We start from the raw sequence: 12,587 nt of genomic DNA, 5'->3' as shown, positions 1-12,587 counted from the left end.
TCGAATGATGGTACTTGATGAAGGATTATCTTGTTTTCTTTTAGAGTTATGAATATGGTGAAGTTGTTTAACAAAGCTTTTTGAAAATGCCCACTGGACATTAAGATAGCAAGCTATCTAGATGTGAAGGTTCATTTCTCAAGCTCATGAAAAGGAGGAAGAGAGTTGGATTCAAACTTAAAACTCACATGGCATTAACAACACTTAAAGAGCAAAATGAAAGAAGAAAACATGAAAAATGGAAAGCATAGAAGATGAATCATGGAAGAAGCACGCCACTCATAGGGGGGATCTAAGCCCACCAAACCCTAGAGATGAGTGATGGTACCGTCACTTGCAAGCAAGATAAGGCAAAGGTGAGTTCACTTCTAGGAAGGAGAGCTCACGAAAATTTGATGGTTGAAACACAATAGTTTAGAAACAAAATGATCAACCCTTTTTCAAGACAAGGAGCACCCTTTAAATAGGAGTTCATAGGGTTCCTTTAGCAAATAGAAAAACATGGAAATGATGAACTAGCAAACCCTAAACCTAATGAGAAAGCTTATTCTCGGCCAAGTGAAGCATTTTGATTGGTGGATGCATTCCCATGAGGATTCTAGGCTAAAAGAGGAAGGAGACCAAGTAGCCTTCAATGGAATAAACAAAAAAGGCAAAAGGAGACAAGGTACATGTTTGCTTTTGCTTTTACTTTATGCTTTTTGCTTTCCTCTCTCTTCCACTTCATCCATGTGCTCCAATCACCATATGCCACCTAGCCATGCTCTACTTTCTCTTAATTACCTACAAAACAAGACAAACAAGGATTAGCATGTTGGTTTAAGTTAATCTAATCTTGGTCAAAAGGTCAACTTGGGTCAAAGTCAACAAGTCAACCAAAATAAGTCAACTAGAAACCAACTTAGGGAATTCAAACTAAAGTAATGCAAAACAAAGATAAAGATGATGGAATAGAAGACTCCCCTCTAGACATGCTTCTAATGATCCTTCTTGAGGGAGCTTCTAAGGTGATGGTGGTGGTGGTCACGCCTTCATCAGTACTTCTACTTCATCATATTCACTACATGTTTTGTTTTGACGATTCACTTCTAGCTTCTTCTTTCTCCATCAACATGGCTCGTTTGGCGTTGGAATATTGTGATGTTATATGTTCTTTTTCCATACATTTAAAACATGTAATATGTTTAAAATTTGATTTACCACTTGTAGATTCTTTATCTAAGCTGCTGGTAGTACAAATTGCTCCCTCCCTTTTAAATCTTTCTTTATCCTTCCATGAAGTAGATGATTTTTTGTAGGAACTCCTTCTCTTGAGTTGTTGCTCTACCTTTGTTGCTTGATGAATGAGATCTACCAAGGTCTCGTACTGATGCATTTCCATTACATCTTGAATCTCTCTATTAAGCCCATTCAATAATCTTGTATTGTAGCCATTGGTGTTTCTTCTACTTCAGCTTTCATTAATGTAACCTCCATCTCTTGGACATACTCTTCAATGCTTTTATTTTTTTTATGTCAAGTGTTGCAATTTGTTGAAAAGCTCCTTCCTATAGTAAGGAGGTACACATATTTCCCTCATATAGTTGCACCCATGAATTAATATGTAATCTTCTTCCTCGGGCCATATTCAAAGTGATTTGATTCCACCAATTTATAGTGTAGCCTTCAAACTCTATGGTGGCCATAGTTAATGTATCATTATCCTCATAATCATAAGAATTGAAGATATGGTCAAACTTCATCTCCTAAGCTAGATAAGCTTCAGGATCATTAGTTCCCTTGAACGTCAGAAGTTTGACTAGAATCTTTTCTCTTTTATTATCCTGCTCCGAGTCAATCCATCGGCCTCTCATTACTTCAAAATTATGTGCCTCTTCTAATGGAGCTTGGTGGAGACATGAAGCTCCAAGTGCAACAAAAATGATGGAGGAAACATGGAAGAGTGGAAGGCAAGTTTGTAGGCTCTTGCATGTCTATTGCACAAAAAATTCAAGAGTGAGTACAATGCTGAAAATTAAGGCTTTTATACTAAAGCCATTACACATGAGGAATCTTGACCCTTGGATGAGAAGGAGAAAGAATCTTGGCCTTTGATGCTAGCTTGGAGAAGAAGGTTTGATGTTGGCCATTGGATGATCCCTTGGAAAAGGAGGAAGCATTCCTAACCCTTGGATGCTTTGAATCCATGAGGTGTAGGAAGAAGTGTTGACTTCCACTTAGTCCACCTTGGCTCTTTTGATAGCTCATGGCCAAATCTCCTATTGGGCTTAGTCAAGCCCAATTTTATCAATTCAACTACTCATTGTTTGACTTATTATTCTAGAAAGCAAAGCCTAAACAATGGGCCAATAACATTGCTATTCTATTGCTCTCTAAGACACCTCTTCAAATCTTCACATCTTCTTTGGCCCATGTGAAGAGTATGAGAAGTCCATGTGGGTTTGGGCTATCTTGAATGAAGCCCAATTTGATCCTTTTTTAGCATCCCCTTGTTATTGGGCCTCTTGATGGGCTTGGGCTTGAAGGTGCATGATGGCCATGGATTGGGCCTTGAGCATGATTTAGGCCTAGGCGTTGCCTAAGCTATAAGCCTTATTGGGATCACATCATATTCTCTCCTGTTTTTGTGAATTTGTTTGTTTCTTCTGGGTATTACTTTTAGTTGGTTGTCACCAGTAGTTAGACACACACTTTATCATATGAAAAGCTACATTACAAAAAAGGGTTCAAATCCTCAAATGTGCAAGATAAAAGTGAAACTTGAAAAGATGAACATTGAAGAAAAACAATGTGGGGAGAGAGAGATGTGTAAACTGAACTAATAAGATCAGGAATGTTGAAGCCATTGGAGAAACGACCAGTAGGTCTGTGAGTTGGAGCATAATCAATGCCATAAGGAGGAGCATCAGCACGTGCAGTGGTAGCCAAGAAATTGTTATTTCCATTATCAACAAGTGAATCTCCAAATACAAAGAATGCTCTTGGCCTTGCTTCAGCACCAAACACAATGATCCCAATTACTAGAACAAAACTAAGAATGAAACTTGAGAAGGTTGTCATATTGAAAGGAACCTTTTGGATGTGGGTTGGTGAGTTAACACTGAATGTAGAAGTAGTAGTTTTGGGTTATGGATGAAGAATTACGAGAGCATTTATAACAAACTTTTCTTATGTGATTTGGTACAGATCTTACTGGCTTTGGAGGTTGATTTATGGTGGTCTTTAATTAAAGCTGAATAATGTTCATTGTTCTTCTTCTGAAATTGTTGGCATTGTGATCATAAACATAAATGCGATAGGTTTGATTCGTTGAAGTGCATTGTAAAGGCTACTTACACGTTATTGTTTTGTGATCTATAGCTTTTTCTAGTCATTAAATTTTACTCAAGACTTTATCTTATGATACTCGGTTGGAGATATGAAACTAAGTATTTGTAGTCTTGAGCATTATGTAAGGAACATTATTAATCAATGGAGACTTCATATTCAAACAATAAATACAATAATGATAATAACTTATTGTTTTTTTAATGATTATTTAATATGTAATCGGACTTGTTTGGTTTCTAATTAAGAAAAGGCATTAATCTTTTGAAATCAGTATTCTTTTCTTTACTTTTATGATGGTTGATGGGATATATATCTCATTAAGATTGAAACTTTTTTATTGGTTTACTAATGTTGTATATACGGTAATTAAAAATAAGTTGCTAGAAAAGCAAAAGTGGTTGATATATAGGTTGTAGCAACCCTATATATGTTTATAATGACAAATAATATATAGAATCTAAACATTAAAGAAAATAAGGCTCTCTTATTTAATGATATTTAAATTACTTTTTAACATGGCGCTCTTATAATAAAAATAGTAATAATAATAATATCTTATAACAATAATAATATGAGTTTGTCGTTTTCATAAACAATTAAATTAATTATTGTCTAGTGATTATATAATTTGTATTAGTCAAGTAATATTTATTTCAAAAAAAAAAACAAGCAAGATAAGATGATTATAGTAATAGTTTATTTTAATTTTATGTACAAATATGAGTTCCTTATCTCATAAAAAGCCATTAAAATAAAGTATTTCAACATTTGAAAATTGATATTATTAGAGAGAGATGTAGGTATATATGTATCTATGTTTGTGGGTGAAGGGACACAATTTAATCGTTATTGGCTGCATAATAGAGAAATATTAATGTGAAAATAATTGTATGTTGAAAAATGTAAGGCCCACTTCTTTTTATGCCTTTTTATCTTAAAAGTTGCCCCAACCTTTGGGCCTTAGGGTTGGCCCAAAAAGGGGAAAACAAACCCTAAGTCTGCCCTAACCACCCTTTCTAAGTCTGCCCTAACCACCATTTCCCCTCACTTTGCTGAAACAGATCTCCCGAACCTTTGAGCAGCCGCAAGCACCTCCGCTAAGGTTCAACCTTTGGTCTCCGCCGCACTTGTTTGAGCCAGTTCCGTCCCGCGTAAGTTGTTTCCACCCCATACCTCTTTTGTTTAGCATTGTTATTTCGGATTTCCAACTGGGATTGTACTAGGTAGCTTCGTTTCATAATATTCATTTGTTTCCAGCTCGCTAAACTACTCTAGGAGCTGGTGTAGTCTCCGTTCGTGCCCAAGAAACCAGTTGTTAACCCTTTTCCAGGTACGGGAAGTTAGGGTTTCGGGTTTAAGTCGATTTTTGGTCTATTCTTGAGTCTGCTTGATGTTGTATGGTGAAATCGTTGTTTTTTGTGCTTGGAATACCCTGTATGGTTGTTTAGATCAGAATGTGCATCTGTTGCAGGAGAAACCAGGGCGAGAACTAGTAATCTCGCCCAAGCGAGCCGGATTCGCCTAGGCGAGTCTGGCGAAGGCTCGCCCAAACCGTTTTCGCGAAAAGTCGCTCAGGCGACCTGCTCGTCATTTTGAGCGAGCGAGCTACTCGCCTAGGCGAGAGGGGTCTCGCCTAAGCGAGACCCGCATCGGTTCCTAGTTCCTGTTTCGAGCCCTCGCCTAGGCGGATGGGGACTCGTCTGGGCGAGACTGTCTCGCCTGAGCGAAGGGCTGGGCGAGACAGTGTGTGGGTTGGTCGCTGTGTTGTTCTTGGATGAGTGGTAATTGCTTTGGTATGCTTGTATGTTGAGATGTATGTATATATATGTATGATGGATCGCCATGTATGTGTGACATGAGACTTGAATGAAATGATGGGTAATGTGGAAGTTCGACATGTGAAACTTATGAGTGAGTTGGAACTTATGGGACATGTTAATGATATGAGATGAGGCCCTATACTCATGGGGTGGTGGTGATCAATGGTAAGGGTGCAACATGCGATACTAATGAGGTGTTATTTTGTTGAGGTTGACATGGGATTGTGAGCATGATTAATATTCTCTTATTGGTGATTTATGCCTGTTGGGTCCGTGTTAGTGCGTAAGCCCTTGGGGATCTCTAGGTGAGATTCCCAGGGCCGCGCTTCAGTGGTCGGGACGTAATTCCATGGCCCCTGTTAGTGGGTGTCCATGGTGGTGCCCCATCTGTATAACTAGGTAAGGATTCAAGTTAAGGTTGCATCCTGACACTCTAAGGGGCCAGTTAGTCTCACTTAGAGCGGACTGACTCCTGTGGTGAGAGTAGCAGGAGGCCTGAGATTCATTAAGGGCTAACCTTGTGCTGAGGGAGATTTGATTCATCGTAACACTTGTAACACGTAGCTCAGGGTCGAGCAGCTCAGGGTCGAGCAGAGGTATCTACCACAAGTGCAAGCATCCGCTGAATCCGACTAAGTTATACGTATCCGGATGAGTCGAGTCGAGTCGTAGTGTATTGAATGAAGAGTTATAACATGTTTGGTTGTTATATGGATGTGAGATGATGAAAATATATTTAATTGTATGATGCATATGTTGTTGGCTCTAGCTTACCCGTTTTGTTGCATGGTTGTGTTGTATGTGGCTGTTCTTTCTTGCGATGATCATCAACTTGGTTGATGGGAGCAGATGGGCGAGGTTCTCGTGGTCAACAAGGGAATGGTGATTTCGCTGCTTAACCATCTCGGTTGGAGCTTTTCTTCATGTTTTCTTTAGGGCTATGGCCCATGTATCTCTTTATGCATTTCTACTTTATACTCTCTGTTATGTTTGTATTTAGTTTTCCTTTGGCATCGTGGTGTGCCCGGGTTTTGTAAGGGTTGCGTTAAGGACCCCAGGACTACGCTACTATACTAATATTGCGTGACGTTTCCTTTAATTTTCGCTTAATAATTAAATGGGACGTTAAAAAAAAAGTGTTCTCAGTTCGAATGAGAACAATTTAAGAATGTTAAACACCGATTTAAAACAATAATAAGTATTCTACTTTTTAAAACAATTTCACTTAAATAATCTTACTATTTCAACAAAAAAAGGGCAGATAATTAATTTAAAATATAGAATAAATAAATTTGAAATACCATTATAGAGTAATGGTTTTATATAACAACCACTTTAATTGTTTGGTGCAAAGTTTTAATGGTTTAATTGTAGCCTTTGAATTTGATGACTAATTGGGTCAAACAAAATTAATTTTTGTAGCTAATACTGCGGTGCGTGATTGATTATAGTACTTGCAACAATGAATTTGCTATTATTTATTCAGTTTCCACTTCTGAGGCAATTAAAAATCTCTTCAAAGGATTATTTATTATCATTATTATTTTCACTTACAATATATAAGTTGAACTATTTGTAAGAGAAAAGATAGAAAGCGAGGGAAAAAAATAGTTTTTTTGGTTTAAAAAATCAAACATTAAACTAATTCAATAGTTTTCTTGATTGAACTTATTAGTCGTCAAAATTTAAAAATAATAGAAATAAAAGAGCATATATATATATATATATATATATATATATATATGTATGCGTATTAAAGCATATTTAAAAAAATTTATACCTATATATGTTTATATTTTTCGGTTGTTCTATGCATTAAAAAAAGTTACTTGCAAATTGTGAGAATGTGGTCTCTGTAAAGTAGTTACTTCTTTTGTTTGTAGAATAAACGGTGGCTTTATTTTGAATAAATGTTATTGATTGTATCTTGTTTCTAAGCTTGAATTCTTTATCACCATTCTAATTATAAATAAAGTTGAGGTGTTAAAATGCTTTTAAATATGTGTGCCAAATCGATTTATAGTCTGATTGGATTAGACAAAATTAAAAAAAATAAATTAAACGTGGATCAAATTGAACTTTTCCTTAATTCCCTTAATTCATGGATTAAATGGTTGAATATAGATCGACTTGCATAACACGTAATCTATCAAGAATAACTTTTATAGTCTTTTTTAATTAAAAATCATTTATTAATTCTAATTACATAAATTGGTAATTTAATTTTTTCTAAAAGCTAAAATATTGTTCATTAATCGTTTAATAGTTCAAATATTTAATTTGTTTGTTTAATTCAGTTATATATAGGTTAATACTTTAATTTTCAGTTATTCTATTCATATCGTGTTTAGTAAAATATATGAATATTTTGATAATGTTGCTATAAATAAATCCATTATAGTTGAACCGTAATAATATATAAAATAAATTGAAAAATAAAAACATTCATTTTTAACTAAGTCAACTTACTTAACCCATCAACCTGCAAGGAATCGAGTTAAGTCATAAAATAAAGTGACCTCAGTTGAACTAACTCATTTTAGTTCAAATTGTACTATGTTCATATATGTGAAGTCGGTATGTTCATTTTGACATCTCTAAAAATAAAAAAATAAAAAAATATATAAAAATCTAAGTAATAGTCTAAGTTCTACGTTAATAAAAAATAAATAAAGTAAGAAAAAAAGAATATAGAAATCTATCTTCCTAAAAAAAGCTAATAGATGTGTGGTTGCTAACAATAAGTTAATCAATATCATTAATTAATACAAAATATTACATTGGCATTGAGATTGTGTTATGTTTTAGTATGTATATATTTTGATAGCTATTGTTCCTGCAGAACAAATAAGATAAGTTAGGCACAAGCGTCACCTTACCAAGTAATCCGCTATCTCTTCGGTTGGCCTCTCTCTGGTCGACACATGTCAACTTGAACCCAGGAGGGGTTACCTGTAGAAGAATCTCCGAAGCTCAAGTAAGTCAAAGTTCTCAGAGAGTCAAATCAGTGATTAATGAATGCGTACCTTTAAATGATGGGATCCACGTGTATTTATAGAACATTAATGGCGTTTGACCATCCCATGGGCTGGGCCTTGATTTGGGCTCTAGCTAGAGCTTGTGAGTGGGCTAGGGTTAGGTTCTAAACTTACTGGATATGCTGGAGTAGTCGGTCTAGGCCGGCTATTTGTCTTGATGGCTTATGCTGGTGTAGGTTATCCCTTTAGATGCTTAGTTTAGGTCAAAACTGGTATAAGTTAGGCTAAGTCGGCCTAGGCTGGATACTTGGTTGCCTTGATATGCACATTGTTTATTTATTTGGTCGAGTTTGGCTAGGTGTGGTACACTAGTCCCCCAGCCTTGTCCGATATGAGTTGTCGGTCAAGGGTGATATGTGTTAATATGCTAGCGGAACCGGCTAGGTGTGATACACCAGTCCCCCAGCCTTTAAGTGTGGTGAACAGTGTTAAGGCTAAGAAGTTGTAATCGTCAGAAGGTAGGTGAAGGGGTGTCAGTTGGTCAAATCGAAAAAATTTTGGCGCCGTCGTTTTGAAGTGTCATATCCTTCATAATGATGGTGTCGATTGGTCTGGGGTATTATTTTGGCGGGAAGAGTTTCGTCGTTTGGGATCGTGGACTATAAATGTGGGTTTGAAAACAGATGAGGGGTTACTTGTTTCATTTGAGAGAATTCCAAATCCAAAGATCTTGTGCGCATAGTACGGTCCGACTAGTCCCCACTTTCGACCGACATCTTCTCGTAAGAAACATAACCAGGTATGTCTAGTAGTGATAGCATGTCTACGTTTAGTAGTAGCGAGAGTATCGAGTCGGAGAGGAGTAAAGATAGGCGGCTTGGTGACGAGGGTACGAGTTCTGTGGTTGGTACTAGTGGAATGTCAATGGAGGTTGTGAGGGAGGTTCGGGAGGATCCCCTTGAAGAGTTGGAGGAGAGCAACTGGCCAGCGAAAGGCGGCTACGGGTGGGTGGCTGGTGATGTTCGTGATCAATCGTCTCTGTTCAGGTGGTCCCGTTTACTGAACTCTTGGTTGAATTGTACACCTGTTATTTCCAAGGGTGTCAGTAGGGGCATTGTTTCTTTGGAGAGGGTCAGCGCTATCGACCGGGTATGCCATGGGCAGGAGGGGGCTACCGAAAAGTTTTTCTACATGTACATGTGTCACTTCTCTCAACTTCATGTGCGATTGTCGTTGGACGATTTTACTATGGGCGTGTTGCGGGCGTTGAATGTGGCACCCACACAGCTGCATCCAAACAGTTGGGCTTATTTGCAGGCCTTCCGCATTCTGTGCCAGTCTTTATACTTGGAGCCCATTCCTTACGCTTTTTTGTATTTTTACGATACTAGACCTCGGCGGCCGGCTACTTGGCTATCCTTGATAAGTCGTCCTAGCATCAGCAGACTAGATGCCTTCTCCCAGTCTTTCAAGCATTTCAAGGATGGGTACTTCAAAGTCGTCGTCAAGGAAGGGGGTAAAGCTCACTTTTTGAATGCGGATGGGAGTACCAAGTTTCCCTTTAGCTGGACCAGCAATCCTTCTCGGTATAAGGACATGGGAATGGAGGAGTTGTCAGTTAGTGATAAGGAGGTGGTGGGGATGTTGTTGAAGTTTGTCGATAAGTTGCCCACTAAGGGTCTAGTTAGGGTTTATAATTCGGTGCACCTGATAATAGATATTAAAGGTATCTGTTTATTACTTAAGTTGTGTTCATAATGCTAAGTTGTTTTGATCCGAGTCGTGATGTGTTATTGCAGGGCATATGGCACAATCTGGCAAGAAGAATCTGGCGCTCTTTCAATCATTGAGGAAGGAAATGGCCGCTAAGGCCAAGGCGGTTGGGAAAGCTGATGTTCCCAACCTACAAGAATCGGTGGTGGAGGTACACGTACATGGCGGAACGAAAAGGAAGGCTGAGCTTCCGCCTCGATCCGGGAAGGGCAAAGATGTGAAGAAGATAAGGGCGGCTCTTCTTGGAACGGCTAGCAGGGCGGGGTCGGCTAGTGGGGAGAAGGGGCCTGAAGCCGGGTTGATCGAATTGCCGGAGATATCCGTTAGGAAGGATATTTCGATCACCCTCCCAGATACTGTGGTTAATTCTATCGATAACATGGACGCGGAGCATATTGTGAGAACAATGGTCGAGTTTGGGAGCAAGGCCTTAGTTTTGAGCCAGCGTGTGGGGTCTCTTTATAGGAGGGAAGTAAAGGAGGTGGGAGAGTTGCAGGGTAAGGTGGATAAGCTGGAGGAGGAGAAGGCGGCTTTGGAAAAGGAGAAAGATGGCTGGGAAGCGGAGAGAAAAAGGCTGGCAACATGGAAGGTGCGTTGCTTGGATTCTGAGGAAAAGCTTAACAAGCGTATAGGGGAGTTGGAGGAGGACTATGAGGACTTGAGGGACAAGTATGATGGGGCTGTTGGTGAACTTGATGATCTGAAGAACAACATTATCTAGGAGCACATCGATTTAGTAGAGGTGGCCCATGATTTAGCAGAATAGGACATCGATTTTTTAATGATGTAAAAGTATTATTGAGCCTATGTCTATAATAACTGGTACAATATGTTCGTTGCGTTGGTACATTTCTTTGCGTTTATGCTTAATGCGATTAATTTTTGTATGTTATTGTGTATATCGGGTTTTGATGATTTGTGTTGTATGTTATGTATGGCGTAATCGATTGTATGTTAAGGGTGTTCGACCCAGGCCGCTTACTTGTGGTAAGGGTGGGGAACTTGAACGAATTAAGAACGAGTTAAGGGTGTTCGACCCAGGCCGCTTACTTGTGGTAAGGATGGGGAACTTAAATGAATTAAGCACGAGTTAAGGGTGTTCGACCCAGGCCGCTTACTTGTGGTAAGGGTGGGGAACTTAAACGAATTAAGCAAAAGTTAAGGGTGTTCGACCCAGGCCGCTTACTTGTGGTAAGGGTGGGGAACTTGAACGAACTAAGAATGAGTTAAGCACGAGTTAAGGGTGTTCGACCCAGGCCGCTTACTTGTGGTAAGGGTGGGGAACTTGAACGAATTAAGAACGAGTTAAGCACGAGTTAAGGGTGTTTGACCCAGGCCGCTTACTTGTGGTAAGGGTGGGGAATTTGAACGAATTAAGCATAAGTTAAGGGTGTTCGACCCAGGCCGCTTACTTGTGGTAAGGGTGGGGAACTTAAACGAATTAAGCACGAGTTAAGGGTGTTCGACCCAGGCCGCTTACTTGTGGTAAGGGTGCGGAACTTAAACGAATTAAGCACGAGTTAAGGGTGTTCGACCCAGGCCGCTTACTTGTGGTAAGGGTGGGGAACTTAAACGAATTAAGCATAAGTTAAGGGTGTTCGACCCAGGCCGCTTACTTGTGGTAAGGGTGGGAAACTTGAACGAATTAAGAACGAGTTAAGGGTGTTCGACCTAGACCGCTTACTTGTGTTAAGGGTGGGGAACTTGAACGAATTAAGAACGAGTTAAGCACGAGTTAAGGGTGTTCGACCTAGGCCGCTTACTTGTTGTAAGGGTGGGGAACTTGAACGAATTAAGCATAAGTTAAGGATGTTGGACCCAGGCCGCTTACTTGTGGTAAGGGTGGGGAACTTGAACGAATTAAGAACGAGTTAAGACACATAGAGAGTCATAAAGTAGGGAGAACCCTTCTTTTTATTTATCAAAAAGGGGGTGCCTCGTTAAAACCTCCTTGGCCAAAACCCTCCTTAGGAAAAAAAGACCAAGTGAGGAAAAAGAGTACACACGGGGTTACAAGTATTGGTTTGATGACAATACACATTTAGCTGAAGTAGAACTTGAGGTGGGATATATTCCATGTGTTGGGATTCTCTTCCCCAAACAATTGTTCTAGATGATAAGCTCCCCCTCCAGCATCTTCTCGTATGCGGTATGGACCGTCCTAATTGGCAGAGAACTTGCCATCCTTCTTTCTAGCATTGTTGGCCATTCTTCATACTAGGTCCCCGACGACAAATGATCGTGGGTGTAGGTTCGCATTGTACTTCCTGGCAGCTCGTTGTTTGGTAGTTAGGTTGCGTATTTGGACTTTTTCTCTGAGTTCGGGTAGGAGGTCGAGATGTAAGGCCATGTTTTGGTGGTTGCGGGTTGGGTCGTATAGTTCTCAGCGCAGGGATGGTTCGCCAATTTCTACCGGTATCATGGCGTCTGTGCCGTAGACTAAGCTGAATGGAGATTCGTTTGTTGATGATTGGAGGGTGCATCTGTAAGCCCATAGTACTTCTATTAATTCTTCAAGTCATCGGCCTTTGGCGGTATCCAACCTTTTGCGCAGCTCTATGAGGATGACTTTATTTGCTGCCTCTGCCTGCCCATTGGTTTGTGGGTGTTCTACAGAGCTTGTGATGTGTTTGATGCCTAGGCCGGTGTAGAATTTGGCTAACTCCTTATCGATGAATTGTCGGCC

This window comes from Vigna unguiculata, chromosome 4 (assembly GCF_004118075.2).
Source record: "Vigna unguiculata cultivar IT97K-499-35 chromosome 4, ASM411807v1, whole genome shotgun sequence".
Lineage (NCBI taxonomy): Eukaryota > Viridiplantae > Streptophyta > Magnoliopsida > Fabales > Fabaceae > Vigna > Vigna unguiculata.
This window is presented reverse-complemented; position numbering follows the sequence as displayed.